This window comes from Chiloscyllium punctatum, chromosome 37 (assembly GCF_047496795.1).
Source record: "Chiloscyllium punctatum isolate Juve2018m chromosome 37, sChiPun1.3, whole genome shotgun sequence".
NCBI lineage: Eukaryota > Metazoa > Chordata > Chondrichthyes > Orectolobiformes > Hemiscylliidae > Chiloscyllium > Chiloscyllium punctatum.
The window spans coordinates 18,548,681-18,567,430 of record NC_092775.1 but is presented as its reverse complement, the minus strand read 5'-3'; the positions used below and the strand labels follow the sequence as shown (position 1 = coordinate 18,567,430).

Sequence of the window (18,750 nt, the reverse complement as noted above, 5' to 3'; positions counted from 1 at the left end):
AAACGGTGGAAGTAGGATTTTATCTAACCTATTTAATCATTTTGATTTTAATCAATTCTATCATATCTTAACTTGTGTGTTCTCTAATGAAAATTGACCAATTTTTTTCAAGATAGTCTTCATATCTGAATTTGTTCATAGCAGGCTGCACCCTTATGAATTCACATTTTGACCTCTCTAAAGCTGAAAAATGTTTTTATATTTTTGACATTGAGTACATGAAATGGAGAAATGTTATTTTCTCGCTAATAATTACTATATGGTAATTTCTGTAGCTTTACATCAGGGCAAAACTTGCCTCTGCTTGCAATAATGCAGAAAATGTGGTTGTAAAAATGCCAACTATGCAGCCATCTGGGAAAAATGATCCACATCCACATACTATACATAGTTTTTCATGATTGAATTTCACATTAGAGCTTCTAGCTTAACTGTTATTAGCTGGCATTAGAACTGTCTGCAGATAGAAATAAATAAAATGAAATTATTTTAGTAATTTTGTCCAGTTTAATGGATCATGAGACTTTTGTAAAAGTTTTTAAAATGTCTTATTTATTTAATGATTGTAACAAGGTCAACTAGGCGAACTTCATGACAGTTCCCTGATTGGGATGGTTAATCTGGTCCAGGCAGGGAACCCTGGCTGACAGATACGAACAGGAGAGTCAGAGGTTCTGTTCACTCTCAGGGCTGGCTTCATGGAGCTAGATCAGTGAGGACTCTCCATGTTTAAATATCGAGTGGCTTGGTAATGGGATACCAGGTTCTGTAGACTTACTTCAATTTAGAAGTGAAAACTTCCTGCCATATGAGCAGGTTTGACTGAATAAAATGGAACAGGCTTGCCAGACCTTTTGTTTTGTTCTTATTGTGTTCTCAAAACTTACAAAATTAGCAACTGTTCAAACGGGACTAGCGTACAAAAATATGTTAATCCAGTGTATTGCAAGAAGGAAAATATTGTGTAGAATATTGTCAGAATAAACAGGAAGCTAAGTAATTATCTGAAAACCAAGGAAGTCATTAAGATACAGCTAACTATAAATAGCAACTACGTGTGGGCTGAAAGGTCACTTCTATTGTACTCAGTTATTTTCAGCTGCTCAGTATTGGGTCTGGTAGTGCTGATAACTACATGCAGTCCACCCAAGATTTTTAAACATAGGCTGCTGTGCCTGAATTGGCATTTTAAAAAGAACTTTAGTTCAGATAGCGTGAGGGCATAATTAAATTCACTCCTTCTACATATTAAGGACTATTCACTCATGGTTCCTTTTGTGAAGACTGTTAAGTATTTTCTAAAGTAAAGAAAAACTGTTCACAACATATTTTTGTGAATAATGATCACTTCTTTATCTTTCCTCACTTAAGAAAACACTAATGGATGAGCCTGAGCCCAATGTACTCACAGTCGAGAGTGTGGTGCTCGAAAAGCCCAGCAGGTCAGACAACATCCAAGGAGCAGGAGAATTGATGTTTCAGGCATAAGCCCTTCATCAGAAATGTACTCACAATGAAGTGATGGATTGAAAAGCAGATTGAAAAATAGGCAGTTTCCAGAGAAAAGGGAGATGTGGAAACAATAATTCCAGTAAATCTAAGCTGTATTGACAAAATGTTAGCTCATAGCTTTGCAATTTTTTTGCCGGTTAAAAAATAACAAATATTCTCTTTCTATCTATTCTTTCACAATAATTTTCTACTCTCCACAGATCTAATGATGACCTTGGTCCCAAAGTTGTGTTCCATATCTCCACTATACAAGACCCAAATTTTAAAAAAATGCTGGGATACATCTGACCATTTCTGATTTCCAGCATCTACAATTCTCTGGGGTTTTTTTGTTGCCATTTCCAGCTTGGCTCCCATTTCACGTCTTAACTTTGAGCATACCACATATGTGTCAGAAGCATGCAGAGTTGATGGATCATGACATGAAAAACATGCTGATTGATGGACGATCTACCACCTTGGACCATGTAGATTCAGTGAATGTCCTCTCATAATCACTCCTGTTTAAATTCAGCTATATGGAGAATCCCTTTATCCTGTCATGAGTATAATTTGAAGGACTCACCATCCAACTTCCACAGGTGGCATACTTTTAGCTTATTTTTTCAGTGCAATTACTGAAAATAGAATATTGTGCTGTTGAATAAGTTTTTCTAATTTGTGACCACATTAGATCTGGATCCTTTTATTGTTTCCCTAACCCAAAGTTTAATGTAGCATTGATGCCATCTCCTCCATCTGCCATGATGTCAATCAGGGATTGAATTGGGAACTTGTCTGATGCATATGATTCAGCGATTTGGTAGCCTATTACAGGAGCTCACCTTAAATTTAAATGGGGCATTAGTTAGGTAATGCAGAAGTTTAGCTTACTCCAGTTGACTTCTAGAAGACACGTTTACTAACCTCCTGTTATGTATGTCATTCGGATTGTCTGCTGCCCCTTTCAGAGAAGGTGACTTGGCATAGGGAGCTTGAGGGGTCTAAGTGTAGCTATGTAGTTGGCAGCACAGTGGCTCAGTGGTTCTGTTTGTGTGGAGTTTGCACATTCTTCTGTGTTTGTGTGGGTTTCCACACACAATCAAAAGTTGTGCAGGTGAGGTGAATTGGCCAAACTAAATTCCCCATAGTGTTAAGTGCATTAGTCAGGGGTAAATATAGGGTTGTGGTCTGGGTGGGTTACTCTTAGGATGGTCAGTATGGACTTGTTGGGCTGAAGGGTCTGTTTCCACACTGTTGGGAATCTAATCGTAAATTGGCTGTTACTGGTTCAGATTTCTGTAGTCGACAGTGAGGTGTTTGAAAAGCACAGCAGGTCAGGCAGCATCGGAGGAATAGGATAGTTGACATTTTGGGTGTAAGGCCTTCATCAGGAATGAAGGGTTTATGCTTGAAGCATCAATTCTCCTGCTTCTTGGATGCTGCCTGACCTGCTATGCTTTCCCAGCATCATACTCTCAACTCTGATCTCCAGCCAACTGCAGTCCTCACTTTTTCCTCAGGTTTCTGAAGGCCTATCTCATTGTCTTTTTATAATGTATAATTAGACTCAAAAATAAGACCTACTAATTGTGCAACATTATAGTAAAGGGGTGGAAATGGAGAATGACTTTGAAATGGAGATTCGCAACATATTTGCAACTTCCTTTCTTATTTATCTTCCATTCCTCTGTCAAACATTCTATTGTTCCTTTGGAAGGTAATTTAACAGACTTTACCTGATTCATAAACATGCAACTTGTTACTGGTTGAACAGCCATTTTATTTTATCACTTTTATACTTTTTTGATTAATTTTCTCACACAGCGAATGTATTCAAAATTATTGTAAAATGTGTTTCAGCCAGGGCTTTGCTTTAATAGGAATGCATTTCTCAGGACTTTGCCTCATCCTATGCTAACTTTATTGAATGATAAAGTGATCGCAGAAGTACAATTGCAAAGGATATTGGGAGTTAATCTAGAATGTAAGAAAATTTCAATATTATCCTCCCAGGTTCTGCTCTTATACAAAGTAATTATAGATCAGTATAGGTTAAATTTCACATTTAAATTTCTTATGGGAGCAACTGATGCCATTGAACTAAAAAAAATCATCTAACACAAAGTTGAATACAAAATAAAAGTGGTGACATCTCCCTGGGATATTGAGTTACACTGTAAGGTTACAATTGTGGAATTGTAATACTTTCAAGATTGCTTGATTCATAAAGGATGGAGCTTGAATTAGCATGGTTGGTGGCTAATGAGAAAATGAAATAGAAATTATTTCAGTTAACAGTATGTGGGCTTTAATTGGAGCCCAAGTAGACAAAAATCAAATGAATTTCATGATAATGAGGTGAAACATGATCAGAACTGAGCTACAAGAATGAAAAGGAGGATCATCAAGCTGTTGATTTGAAAGTTGAACATCCATCAGTAGTTTGTCGATAAATGGCATTGTAGAAATCAGACCATACTTTTTGCCAATTAAATTCTATTCTGTATTTAAAAGGGAGGTTCATAGAAATAACTTTAGTTAAATATTTGGGGCAAATTGGTTTGTGCCATTTTTTGGATTCACAAGTCACAATTCACAACCAGCCTGTGCCCATGATTTTCAGGTCATGGTGTGCAGTGCACAATCTTCCCCATCTGCATAATCAAGACATCTGGCCAGGCAGTCAAACTGTTCTCAAGAAAGGCATTCTTTCTTTCATAAAGGCCAGCTGCATAGTAAAATAATGTTGCAAGTTAAATGATGGCAAAGTGAACACCCATGTCCAGAGACGGTTCTAAAGTGATGAATGTAGTGCTGTGGGAGGGTGCAGAGAGTGGGGAGATTTGGGAGTCCCTTTAGTGCTACCCTCAAAGAAACAGGTGTCGGTGGCCAGGTAGGGCAACTGCAAAGTTAGACATGTGAGCCTGGCAACAACATCACAAGAAATCTCATACCTTACATATGTGGTCAAGTGGTCAAGAGATCAAGGTCAATTAATATATATACATGCTGCTCAACATACCACCCTTTCATCCCCTGAAAATCATAACACATGTTTAACAATCAAATACTTCACCTCATCCAATACTTCACATATCATCCAATTTGCCAATTCTCATATCGACTTCATGGCTTCAAATTTCTTCGGTTAATCATCTGTACTTTGCAAATCACAAAAGAAGCTTTACAGTAGAACTCACAGGTAACAAGAATACCTGAATCTCCTGTGTTCTTTGGAGGGGGTGGTTGTTCATATCCTTTGGGTGACTCTGGTAGGGCCTATGGCATCTGGTGTTACTGAGAGGATTTTCCAAGGAGGATTAAAATTAGCACCAATCAACTTCCAATCCAGCCTAATTCTGCTGTCTGTCAAGACAAGCAAGTTGCTGATGGCATAGTCAGGCGGCACAGTGGTTCAATGGTTAACACAGTTGCCTCACAAAGCCAGGGACACTGCTGAGATTCCACCTTGGGTGTCTGTGTGAAATTTACACATTCCCCCTGTGTCTGTGTGGAATTTCTCTAGGTGCTCTGTTTCCTCCCACAGTCCAAGTATGTGCAAGTTAGGTGGATTGATCATAGTATACACAGGATTATAAGGTTAGGGTGGCAGCCTGGATCTGGGTGGGATGCTTGTCAGAGGGTCAGTGAGATTCGATGGGTTGAATGGCCTCTTTCCACACTGTAGGGATTCCATCCCCTTACTTCCCTCCCACTAAATTTCCTTTCTAGGTTCCTGACAGAGATACTGAAGAACTGTTGCCTGCACAGCCATAGCAGTCAAAGGAGAAAGATACTTGCAGCTACCTAGTCCAATAATGGCACAGAATGTATTTGGAGTTTTTAGGGTTGGGATTAATACATTGTGAAACATGCGTGCATTTATGCATTGCAGAAGGCAAGGTACAAATATCTATTCATTTGTCAGTTGACCAGAAAGCTACTCTCAGATTAATGTGGAAAATGTAGATATGAACCTTAGTGGATGAGCTCACAGAAGATCAAGAATGGGAAAGCACTGTGATGCTGGATGCATAGATGAGATGCCTTGAGTCATCCCATGAATGTGCTGCTAAACAGGCCAACCACTCAATCTGTATTAGGTAAGGCCAAAGACAGATAATCAACCAGGAGTCAGGGAACTGTTGACAAAGGTATCAAGTATTTTCTAGGTGGTGCAAGGCAAACTAATGGTGGTCTCTTAGAAATTCCACAACTAAACTTGGAAACTGATACATCAGCAGTTTAGGAAGGAATAGATCATGATGAGTCAGCACAGGGCGTAACTCTAGAATGGGTAGCCAAGTTGCTTTGTTAACCAGGTTCTTTTCATTCAGTCGTGGGACGTGGATATCACTGGCTGGCCACATTTTATTGCTTGTACTTAGTTGGCCTTGAGAAGGGGATGGTGAGCTCCTGTCTTTAATTACTGCTGTCCATATGGCACAGTGCTCTTAGGGAAGGAACCATGATATATTTCCAAGTCAGGATGGTAAGTGGCTTAGAGGAGAACATGCCAGTGGTTGTGTTCCCGTGTATCTGCTGTCATTTTTCTTCTAGATGGAAGTGGTCATGGGTTTGGAAGGTGCTCTCTAAGGATGTTTGATGAATTTTTGCAGTGCATCTTGTATATAATACATACTGTTGCTACTGAGTGTCGGTAGTGGAGGGAGGATGTGGTGGATGTGGTGCCAATCAAGCTGGCTGCTTTGTCCTGGATGGCATCAAGCTTCTTGAGTGTTGTTGGAGCTGTACTCATCCAGGCAAGTGGGGAGTGTTCCATCACACTCCTGACTTCTGCCTTGCAGTTGGTGGATAGGCTTTGGTGAGTCAGGAGTCATAGAGCCATAGAGTCCTACAGCACGGAGACAGGCCCAAACTGGTCCATGCCGATCAAAATGTCCACCCACACCAACCCAATTTCCCTATACTTGGCCCATATCCTTCTAATCCTTTCTTATCCATGTATTTGTCCAAATGCCTGTTGTTAATACACTCGCCTCAACCACTTCTGCTGCAGCTCATTCCATATGTGTACCACCCTCTGTATAAAAAGTTGCCTCTCAGGCTCCCTTTTATTCCCTCCCCTCTAACCTTAAACTGATGACCTGTAGTCCTTGATTCCTCAACCCTGGGAAAAAAGACTGAGTGCATTCACCCTATCCAAACCTCTCATGATCTTACAGTCTCCCAAGCTCTAAAGAAAAAAGTCCTATCTTGCCCAACCTCTCCCTATAACTCAGTCCCTTGAGTCCAAGCAACATCATTGCAAATTTCATCTGCACTCTTTCCAGTTTAGAAACATCCTTCCTATAACAAGGTGACTAAAACCCAACACAATACTTGAGGTGCGGACTCACCAATGTCCTGTATAATTGCAACATAATTTCCCAACTTCTCTACTCAATACCCTGACCGATGAAGGCCAGTGTGCCAAAAACCTTCTTTCACTTCCCTGTCTACCTGTGACTTCACTTTCAGAGAACTGTGAACCTGAACTCCAAGATCCCACTGTTCCATTAATTAAGGACCTAGCATTCACCATGAAACTCCTACCTTGATTTGACTTTCCAAAATGCAAGACGTCATGCCTATCTATATTAAGTTCCATTTGCCATTTCTTGGCCCACTTCCCCAGCTGATCAAGGTCCTGCTGCAATTTCTGATAACTTTCCTCACTCCTATTTTAGTGTCATCAGTAAACTTACTAATCATGTCTTGGAAATTCTCATCCAAATCATTGATATAGATAACAAACAGTAATGGGCCCAGCACTGACACCTGAGGCACTCCATTAGTTACAGGCCTCCAGTCCAACAAGCATCCTTACACTATTATCCTCTGCTTCCTACCGTCAAGCCAATTTTGTTTCCAATTTGCCAGCTTATCCTGGATTCATGCGATTTAACCTTCCAGAGCAGCCCACCATGTGGAACCTTATCAAAGGCCTTACTGAAATTCATTTTGACTACGTCTATCACCCTGCCCTCGTCAACCTTCTTGGTCACTTCATCAAAGTCTCCAACAAATTTGCAAAGCATGATCTCCCACTCACAAAGCCATGCTGACTACTCCTCATCAAACTCTGTCTTTCCAAATGCATGTACATCTTATCTCTCAGAATCTTCACAAGTAACTTATCTACACTATCTACACAGATGTTAAGCTTATTGGTCTATAGCTCCCAAGCTTTTCTTTGCAGCCCTTCTTGAATAATAATATAACATTCACTACCCTCCAGTCTTCCGGGACCTCACCCGTGGCTAACAAAGATGTAAAAATATCAGCCAGGGCTCCCGCAATTACTTCTCTAGCCTCTTGCAGTGATCTTGGATATACTTGGTCAGGACCAGAACATTTATCCACCTTCATACATTCTAATACATCCAGCGGTATGGACAGTCCCCAAGATAACCCCACTACCTTCCCAAGTTCTCAAGTCTTCATCTCTTCCTCCATGTTAAACACGGAGGAGAAATGTTGATTGAGAACCTTGCCCATCTCCTGCAGTTCTACACATACATGTCCAATTTGGTCCTTGAGGGGCCATGTGTTCTCTCTATTCTTTTTCCTTTAAGATACTTAAAGTACCTCTTTGGATTCACCCTAATCTTCACAGGCAAGGTTATCTTGTGTCTCCTTTTTGCCCTTCTGATTTCCTTCTTCAGTAAACCCCTTTATTCCCTCCATACCTCTAGGGATTACCTTGATCCCAGCTATCTCTACCTGAGCCATGCCTCCTTTTTTCTGATCAAAGCCTCATTCTCTTGTCATAGAGGGTTCCCTATTCCTGTTAACCTTACCCTTCATCCTCATAGGAACATATAGACCTTGAACTCTAGCTCTCTCACTTTTAAAGGCCTCCAACTTGCCAGAGGTCCCTTTGCCTGAAAACAAACTACTCCAATCAACCCCTGCAAGCTCCAGTCCAATTCCATCAAAATTTGCCTTGCCCCAATTTAGAACTTGAACCTGTGGATCAGTTTTGTCCCTTTCCATAACTATTATAAAATTAATAGAACTATAATCACTGGCCCAAAAGTGCTCCCCCACTGTCACTTCTGTCACCTGTCCTGCCCTATTTCCCAAGAGAAGGTCAAATATTGCCCCTGTAGGACCCTATATATACTGCTTGAGGAAACTTTCCTGAACACACTGAACAAATTCCACCCCATCTAATCCCTTAAAGTTCCTTAATGCTCTGGAAGTTGTAGTCTATGCTAGAAAAATTAAAATCCTCTACGAAGACAATCCTATTGCTCCTGCAAGTCTCCCCAGTCTCCCAGCTTATTTGTTCCTCTAATTTCCATTGACTATTTGGGGGCCTATAGTACAACCCCAATAACGTCACCATCCTCATGCTATTTCTTAGCTCCATCCAAAAAGCCTCACTGGATGATCCTTCAGTTACTTAATCTCTGACGCCTGCTGTGATACTTGCCCTATTCAAAAATGCAACTCCCCCTCCCCTCCTTCCATCACCTTTGCCCGCCTAAAGCACCTGTACCCTGGCACATTAATCTGCCAGGCCTCTCCCTCCCTTAGCCATGTTTTGGTCAGGAGGTGAGCTACTTGCCACAGTATTCCTAGCCTTTAACCTGCTCTTGTGTCCTCTTGTGTTTTATGTCATGTATCTGGCTGAGTTTCTGGTCAATGATAACTCCCAGGATGTTGATATTGGGGATTCAGTGATGGTAACACCATTGAATGTCAAGGGGTGGCGGTTAGACTTATTGCAGATGGTCATTGCCTGGCATTTGTGTGGCTTGAATGTTATTTGTTATTTGTCAACCCAAGCCTTGGTATTGTCCAGATCTTGTTGCGTTTGAACGTGGACTGCTTCAGGATCCGAGGAGTTGCAAATAGTGTTGAACATCATGCAATCATCTGCAAACATTCATAATTCTGACTTTGTGATGGAGGAAAGGTCATTGGTGAAGCAGCTGAGGATGGTTGGGCTTAGGATGCAACCATGTGGAACTCTTGCAGAGATGTCCAGGAGCTAGATGATTGACCTTCAACAACCACAACCATACCATTGTGTCAGGTTTGATTGTAACCAGCCGAGAGTTTGACCCCGATAGCCAGTGAGTCCAGTTTTGTGAAGGCTCCTTGTTGCCACACTGTCCAATGTCCAACATGGCCTTGATATCGAGGCCTATCACTCTCATCCCATGTAAAACCCCATACACTTGAAGAAGGTCAGAGAGCTGTGGAAGTTCCACATTAGACATTGTAGTGGGTTGGCTAGATTTCACAGAAGAAAACAGCAGCAAACATAATGTCATAATTCCAGATTATCACAGTCCAGGGAAGGATGAACAGTACAAACCAAGGAGTGGCAACCAGAGGAACAGCAGCTGTTAAGCCGCAAGTGATTCAGAAAAAGGCTGGCAGAAATCAGGATTCATAAACTAAATGCTAAAGTGCCTTTTAAATCTACCAAGACAATGTAAATGTTTCAGACCAAATTCAATGCATGTATTCCACACTCAGTGACATATAACTATCTTCTTTACTCAAATAACCCACTCCTGCTATTTGGAAAATCAAAGTTAATGAATCAGTCTTCATTATGTATGTTTGTTTCCAATGTGCCATGTGAACTGACTGTTAGAACATAAGAATATTAGAAACAGGAGCAGGAGAATACAATACAGAAAGTCAGCCATTCAGCATGATTGTGGCTGATCTCAGGCTTTGAAGTGGATGGGTAGCACGGTGGCACAGTGATTAGCACTGGTGCCTCACAGTGCCAGAGATCTGGGTTTGCTTTCAGCCTTGGGTGATTGTCTGCGGGGAGTTTGCATGTTCTCTGTGTGCTCTAAAACCAGAGCACAGTCCAAATATGTGCAGATTAGGTGGATTGGCCATGCTAAATTGTCCATGGTGTCCAAGGGATGTGTGGACGAAGCAGATTAGTCACGGGAAATGGGGTGTTATGGGGATATGATAGGGGGTTGTGATTGGATCTGGGTGGCATGAGCTCTAGAGGGTTGGTGCAGATTTGATGGGCAGAAGGGCCTCTCTCCACACTGCAGGGATTCTATCACTTTACTAACTGCTTCCCAAATCTCACTGTACCTGAAAAGAACAAAATCTCTGTATTCGCTGATGATGCATCAATTCCAACAATTTACAATATTTTCAGAAACAAAATTTAATTTTTAATCCAATCCTCAGGCCCTCTTGTGATTGTCATTTGTCTCTCTGATCACAATCCCTGGACAGGATCTTCACCATCGGCTTTGCAATCCCAATGTCAGAGTGAAATCAGGGTCAGAGCCTGTGAATAAGTTTCCCCAAATTGGTCAATTAAAGGATAGAGGGCAGTTTCTCCATCAAATTAAAGACAGTGCGTGGGCTCTCAAAGTTACAGCTCTAGTAGAAGGTCCTCCAGCACTAATGAAACAGAACTTTGCACTTTTAGCTAAGAGAAAGAACAGGGCATTTCAAGATGAAGGCACCTTTTCACCATCTTGCTAATATTTGAAATTAAAAAGAGTTCTTAGCTCCGTAAATGGGCATCAAAACCTGCACAAAGCATTGCTGGAGCCACCTCCCCACCAACGCCCCTAAAAGGGCTCAGGGGTTTGGGAATATGACTAGGAGATTTCAGTCAGCCTGAGGCAACAGGCATGATTTGGCCATCAATGATCATTAAATGGCTACCAGCTTCTTGCAGGTTTGTTTTCTGTATACCATGTGAACTTACTGTCATTTTTGCCAATTTCCTTTTGTCTGAACAAACTGCTTTCAGGTTATTGAAATGCAGCTGATCTGAACTTGGTAATCTAAAAAAACAGCAGATGGCCAGGAGGCCTGGGTTCAAGTCACACTTGTTCCAGAGGTGTATAATAACATGTCTGAACAGGCTGATTAAAAAAAGAGCAGAAATGCACCGATCATCTGTTAATTGTCCAGTCATTTACAATTATATCTTAGTGACTAAAATTCTGCTGTCAGCACTATTGATAATTTCAGGAAGACTTCAACCTCAAAGACAGCCAAACCATTAAAATAAGTGATCTGTATAAGGCAACAACTGCTGATTTGGAACAGTGTTAGAGTGGTGCTGGAAAAGCACAGCAGGTACAAGGAGCAGGAAAATCAATGTTTCGGGCAAAAGCCCTTCATCAGGAATGAGGCTGGAAGCCTTGGGGGTGGAGAGATAAATGGGAAGGGGTTGGGCTGGGGGAATGTAGTTGAGAGTGCAATAGGTGGATGGAGGTGGGGATGAAGGTGATAGGTCAGAGAGGAGGGAGAAGCGGATTGGTGGGAAGGAAGATCGTCAGGTGAGACAGGTCTTGAGGACGGTGCTGAGCTGGAAGGTTGGAACTGGGGTAGGCAGGAGGAGGGGAAATGAGGAAACTGGTGAAGTTCACATTGATGCCATGGGGTTGAAAGGTCCCGAGGGGGAAGATGAGGCGTTCTTCCTCCAGGTGTCGGGTGGTGAGGGAGTGGCGATGGAGGCGGCCCAGGACCTGCATATTCTCGGCAGAGTGGGAGGGGGAGTTGAAATGTTCGCCATGGGGTACTGAGGTTGATTGGTGCGGGTGTCCTGGAGATGTTCTCTGAAGTGCTGTGCGAGAAGGCATCCGGTCTCCCCAATGTAGAGGAGCCCGCATCGGGAGCAACGGATACAATAAATGACGTGTGGAAGTGCAGGTGAAACTCTGATGAATGTGGAAGGCTCCTTTCAGGCCTTGGACGGAGGTGAGGGGGGAGGTGTTGGCAGGGCAAGGTGCCAGGAGGGGAGGGTGGGTTATTCGGGGGGGGGACATGGACCTGACCAGGTAGTTGCGGAGGGAAAGGTCTTTGTGGAAAGCGATAGGGGTGGGGAGGGAAATATATCCCTGGTGGTGGGGTTGGTTTAAAGTTGGTGGATGATACAATTTATGCAGAGGTTGGTGGGCTGGAAGGTGAGTACCGAGGGGGTGAGGGGGCGGGGGGGGGGGGGGGGGGGGGGGGGGGGGGGGGGGGGGGTTCTAGCGTTGTTGCGGTTGGAGGGGTTGGGTTCGAGGGCGGAGGTGTGGATGTGGATGAGATGCGTGGGTAGTGTTGCCAGTCTAACTCCGGAAGATGGACTGTTTTACATAGCAGACAAAGAGACAGGCATAGCTGGAGCCCATGTAGGTACACAAGGACACCCCTTTCATCTGGAGGAAGTGGGAGGATTCAGAGGAGAAATTGTTGAGGGTAAGGACCAGTTCAGCCAAACAAATAAGAGTGTCAGTGGAAGTGTACTGGTGGGGACGTCGGGAGAAGAAGAACCGGAGGGCTTAGAGGCCCTGGTCTTGGCGGATGGAGGTGTAGAGGGACTGGATGTCTATGGTGAAGGTGAGGCGTTGGGGCCTTGGAGCAGGTGGAGTGCGTGGATGATGTCCCAAACATATGTGGGCAGTTCGTGGACCAGGAGAGATAGGACAGTATGAAATCGGTGGGGCAGGTGCAGGTTGAGACGATGGGTTGGCCGGGCTAGTTCAGGAACCCCGCACTGCCCAATTGTTCACCAACACATCCACCCCGACCTTTATTTACATGTGCATATTATCTGATACTGACTCAGCTCCATCAGAGTGAGCAGAACCCCTGACACTCCTTTTTTAAAATTTTGTTGTTCTTTCTTATAGTGACGACACTATTGAGCAAATAATTTTATTCAATATTTCCATCACCAGGAAAAGCACCTACATGATCAGGGAACCAGTAAAAGGAAGGCCCAATGGGGGCAATGCCAATATGAAATAAATGGCGAAGGGAGAGGATAGGAATTAAATCAAAGTCGAGTTGGAAACACTCCTGCTCATTTTTTTTTAAAGAAAACCACGCTCCTTTTTATTATCCCAATGCAACCAACATTTCAATTACTATTCTTTGAGATTTTGGAATAGCGTCGATGCATATGAACTGACTGTTGGAGCTCCAAATTCAACATAACAGCTGTGATCATCTGAAAATAGCACCACTGAAATGCCGTTGATGACAGTGACGAGGGTGGGATTCGAACACACGCGTGCAGAGCATAATGGATTTGCAGTCCATCACCTTAACCTCTCGGCCACCTCGTCACCCAAACACGTCCGGTGACAAAGGCCACAGTCTTGCCTTCTCTGAGGATTGAACTCAGGACCTTCAGATTATGAGACTGACGCGCTGCCTACTGCGCTAAGAAGGCCAGCCGACAACACTCCTGCTCATATCTGTCAGCCAGGACTCCCTGATTGGACAAGATTAATGGCCCCAATCAGGGAACTCATATTTTATGAGGTCCACCTGGCTAACCCCATTACAATCACTACAATTTGCATTTTGTCACAATTTATGATCTCTTTGGTATCACGTACCGACTCTTCTTCTTCACATAAGTAGTAATGGATTCATTTATCACAGTCTTACAGCATAATCTTTAAGACAGAATTGTGCGCATCTGGTCAACTGTAGTGAATAACAATATCCAATTAACTGGGAAATGTCCAGTGAAGAAATAAATTATTAAAGCGACCAGACAAAAAGATAAATGGTTTTTCAAGGAAGACAGATGTCTCTGGTCTGGCCTATAAGATGGCAAAATGTGTTGTGGTTTAAAACATTGTTTAGGTTAATGATTTTAGTTCCTATATTGACATTAATTAAGAAATCTTGTACTTTCAACATTATGGTTAGTGATATTTTTGGTAGTGCTGAGGTAGCAAAGAATTTCCGATCTACACAAGTGTCGGTCAGTTGCTGACACACATCAGACCTGAATTATATAATGTTATGACTGGTTATTATGATTCCAGGCAGGATATTCCAAATTGTTAAGGTCCCAGGTGAGGAGGAATCAACTGACTCACCTTCTTTATTCATCCAGCCTCTTGGTCGATTCCAACAAAGTTAATTGAAAAGGATCCTTTCTCTGTGAATAGCTTTTGCTCAAACCAAATGAATTTATGTTTTAAAAGAAGCTAATTTAGCTAGGCTTTCCTGAGTTAACAAATTAATGAGTTTGTGTTACCAAAAGAAAGAAGAAATAATAAGATTAGAAATGTGAGTCCAAAAATAGATAAGCGTCAAAGAATATACAGATCCATCTCCAAGGGTAGCTCATGAAGAGTGGACAGTGGAAACTGATAATTGAAGAGTCAATTTCAAAATTCTTGATTTTACAGCTTAATTGAAATCCTTTTCTGCTGTACCCTTTTAAGTGGCTTGCTGGCTAGCTGACTTCTCATACTTAGAGCAGGAAACAGTTGCCTGTAATGCCAGGGTGACTGGTAGACTTAGATGGTGAGCTTCAAACACATTAGTGCTTGAATCTAGACTAGTACCCACAATATTTCAGCACACCAGCACTCCTTCTTCTACAAGCACACTCATATCAGGGCTGAACTGGCTTTCAACCTCTGTTCTTATGTGGTCTTTAAAGGGTGAGACACAAAATATGTCTCTTTCTCAGATTGCTGTCTTTTACCTCATCGTGCTCACATTCCTAAAAAATAATTGGTATTCAAAGAAGGCTGAGTAAAATAAACATTCATTTATCCTCTTTTCCAGTTGTCAATTTTTATGAAGGATGATCAGAGGACATTTCTGAGACTGAAAATAGATAGAACATAGAACGATACAGCACAGAACAGGCCCTTCGGCCCACGATGTTGTGCCGAACATTTGTCCTAGCTTAAGCACCTATCCATGTACCTATCCAATTGCCGCTTAAAGGTAACCAATGATTCTGATTCTGCCACTCCCACAGGCAGCGCATTCCATGCCCCTACCGCTCTCTGGGTAAAGAACCTACCCCTGACATCCCCCCTATACCTTCCACCCTTCACCTTAAATTTATGTCCCCTTGTAACACTCTGTTGTACCCGGGGAAAAGGTTTCTGACTGTACTCTATCTATTCCTCCGATCATCTTATAAACCTCTATCAAGTCACCCCTCATCCTTCGCCGTTCCAATGAGAAAAGGCCTAGCACTCTCAACCTATCCTCGTATGACCTATTCTCCATTCCAGGCAACATCCTGGTAAATGTTCTCTGCATCCTCTCCAAAGCTTCCACATCTTTCCTAAAGTGAGGCGACCAGAACTGCACACAGTACTCCAAATGTAGCCTTACCAAGGTCCTGTACAGCTGCAACATCACTTCACGACTCTTGAATTCAATCCTTCTGCTAATGAACGCTAATACACCATAGGCCTTCTTACAAGCTCTATCCACCTGAGTGGCAACTTTCAAAGATCTATGAACACGACCCCAAGATCCCTCTGCTCCTCCACCTTACTAAGAACCCTACCGTTAACCCTGTATTCCGCATTCTTATTTGTCCTTCCAAAATGGACAACCTCACACTTGACAGGGTTGAACTCCATCTGCCACTCCTCAGCCCAGCTCTGCATCATATCTAAGTCCCTTTGCAGCCGACAACAGCCCTCCTCACTATCCACAACTCCACCAGTCTTAATATCATCTGCAAATTTACTGACCCACCCTTCGACTCCCTCTTCCAAGTCATTAATAAAAATTACAAACAGCAGAGAACCCAGAACTGATCCCTGCGGAACTCCACTTGTAACTGGGCTCCAGACTGAATATTTACCATCTACCACCACTCTCTGACATCGACTGGTTAGCCAGTTCTCTATCCAACTGGCCAAATTTCCCACTATCCCATGCCTCCTGACTTTCCGCATAAGCCTACCATGGGGAACCTTATCAAATGCCTTACTAAAATCCATGTACACTACATCTACTGCTCTACCCTCATCCACATGCTTGGTCACCTCCTCAAAGAATTCAATGAGACTTGTAAGGCAAGACCTACCCCTCACAAATCCGTGCTGGCTGTCCCTAATCAAGCAATGTCTTTCCAGATACTCATAAATCCTATCCCTCAGTATCCTTTCCATTACTTTGCCTACCACCGAAGTAAGACTAACTGGCCTGTAATTCCCGAGGTTATCCCTATTCCCTTTTTTGAAAAGGGGCACAACATTCGCCACTCTCCAGTCCCCTGGTACCACTCCCGTTGACAGTGAAGAAGAAAAGTTCATTGCCTATGGTCCTGTCTTGCTTCCTAAATAATCCTAGGATATATCCCGTCAGGCCCGGAGGACTTGTCTATCCTCAAGTTGTTCAAAATGTCCAATACATCTTCCTTCCTAACAAGTATCTCTTCTAGCTTACCAGTCCGTTTCACACTCTCCTCTTCAAGAATACGGTCCTTCTCGTTTGTAAATACTGAAGAAAAGTACTCATTCAAGACCTCTCCTATCTCTTCTGACTCAATACACAGTCTCCCACTACTGTCTTTGATCGGACATACCCTCGTTCTTGTCATTCACATGTTTCTCACATACGCATAAAATGCCTTGGGGTTATCCTTGATCCTAAAGGTCAAAGATTTTTCATGCCCTCTCTTAGCTCTCCTAATCCCTTTCTTCAGCTCCCTTCTGGCTATCCTGTATCCCTCCAATGCTCTGTCTGAACCTTGTTTCCTCAACCTTAAGGGAGCCTCCTTCTTCCTCCTTACAAGACATTCAACCTACCTCGTCAACCAAGGTTCCCTCACAAGACCATGTCTTTCCTGCCTGACAGGTACATACATATCAAGGACATGTCGTATCTGTTCCTTGAAAAAGTTCCACATTTCAACGACATCCTTCCCTGACAGCCTACGCTCCCAACTTATGCTCCTCAGATCCTGTCTTACAGCATCATATTTACCCTTCCCCCAACTGTAAAACCTACCCTGTTGCACCCACCTATCTCTCTCCATAACCAAGGTGAAAGTCACAGAATTGTGGTTACCATCACCAACATGTTCACCCACTAACAAGCCCATCACTTGTCCCGGTTCGTTACCAAGTACCAAATCCAATATGGCCTCCATCTGGTCGGACAATCTACATACTGAGTTAGAAAAGCTTCCTGGACACACTGCACAAACACCGCCCCGTCCAATCTACTTGATCTAAAGAGTTTCCAATCAATATTTGGGAAGTTGAAATCACCCATGACTACTACCCTGTGGCTTCTGCACCTTTCCAAAATCTGTTTCCCAATCTGTTTCTCCACAACTCAGCTGCTATTGGGGGGCCTATAGTAAACACCCAACAAGATGACTGCTCCTTTCCTATTTCTGACTTCAGCCCATACTACCTCCAAAGGCAGATCCCCCTCAAACTGCCTTTCTGCAGCCGTTACACCATTTCTAATTAGCAACGCCACCCCCCTCCTTTTTTACCACCCTCCCTAATCTTACTGAAACATCTGTAACCAGGAACCTCCTGTCCCTCTTCTATCCACGTTTCCGTGATGGCCACAACATCGTAGTCCCAGGTACCGATCCACCCCTTAAGTTCACCCACCTTATTTCTGATACTCCTTGCGTTGAAGTATACACACTTGAACCCATCTCTATGTCCGCAAGTATTCCCTGTCTGTGCTACCTTCTCCACAGCCTCCCTACATTCTTGGACATCCTGACAAACAGCTAACCTACTTGCTGGACTACAAGTTTGGATCCCATCCCCCTGCCAAATTAGTTTAAACCCCCCCGAAGAGTGCTAGCAAACCTACCTCCCAGGATATTGGTGCCCTTCTGGTGTCCTGCTTGTACAGGTCCCACCTTCCCCAGAATGCAGTCCAATTGTCCAAATACCTGAAGCCCTCCCTCCTACACCATCCTTGCAGCCAGACTGGAACCAGATAAGATGATAATATTAATATTATCATAACGCTACACCCAAAACTTACTGTGGTAAAACTAGTTTATTTGAGATAGGTTTTAACATAGTTGTGTCTGTATTTTGTGCTGCTAGGTGTTTGAAAGCACCCAAGTCTGCTTCCTTAGCTCACCTTTAAGTCAGAAGGTTGCAGGTTTGAGCTGATAACAGAAGTGCAACACTGAGCAATTGTAGTGCTATTTCACCTTTCCAGTGAGCTATTTAATCAAAATACAATCTCCCTTTTAAGGTGGACATAAAATAGCTCATGGAACCGTTTCAAGAACAGAGAAATTCCTCTGATGTACAGGAAAATGTATCCCTTCACCCATAAAGTACATTAACTAATCAAGTCAAATGACTATTTGAGGGAGGTCGGTGTTCATAAATTGCCACTGCACATAACTACAAAAACAAAAGGACTGCACTTCACAAACTAATTTATTGATTGTAAAAGGACTTTGAGACAGTATAAAGGATATTAAATATTTCCATTTTTTCTCTCTTCTGGATCTGATAAACATACAACACAGAAATAAGATTA

General features: G+C 42.8%; 1 protein-coding gene and 1 non-coding gene across 2 annotated transcripts in view; both read right to left on the bottom strand.

The window, feature by feature from the left end:
* The window catches only part of zmynd8 (zinc finger, MYND-type containing 8), a 161,471-nt gene that overhangs the window by 140,143 nt on the left and 2,578 nt on the right, over positions 1 to 18,750 (bottom strand). The gene's annotated exons all lie outside the window — the stretch shown is intronic.
* On the bottom strand, positions 13,600 to 13,672 carry trnam-cau (transfer RNA methionine (anticodon CAU)). The gene has a single exon. It is a non-coding gene; the product is annotated as a tRNA-Met (tRNA).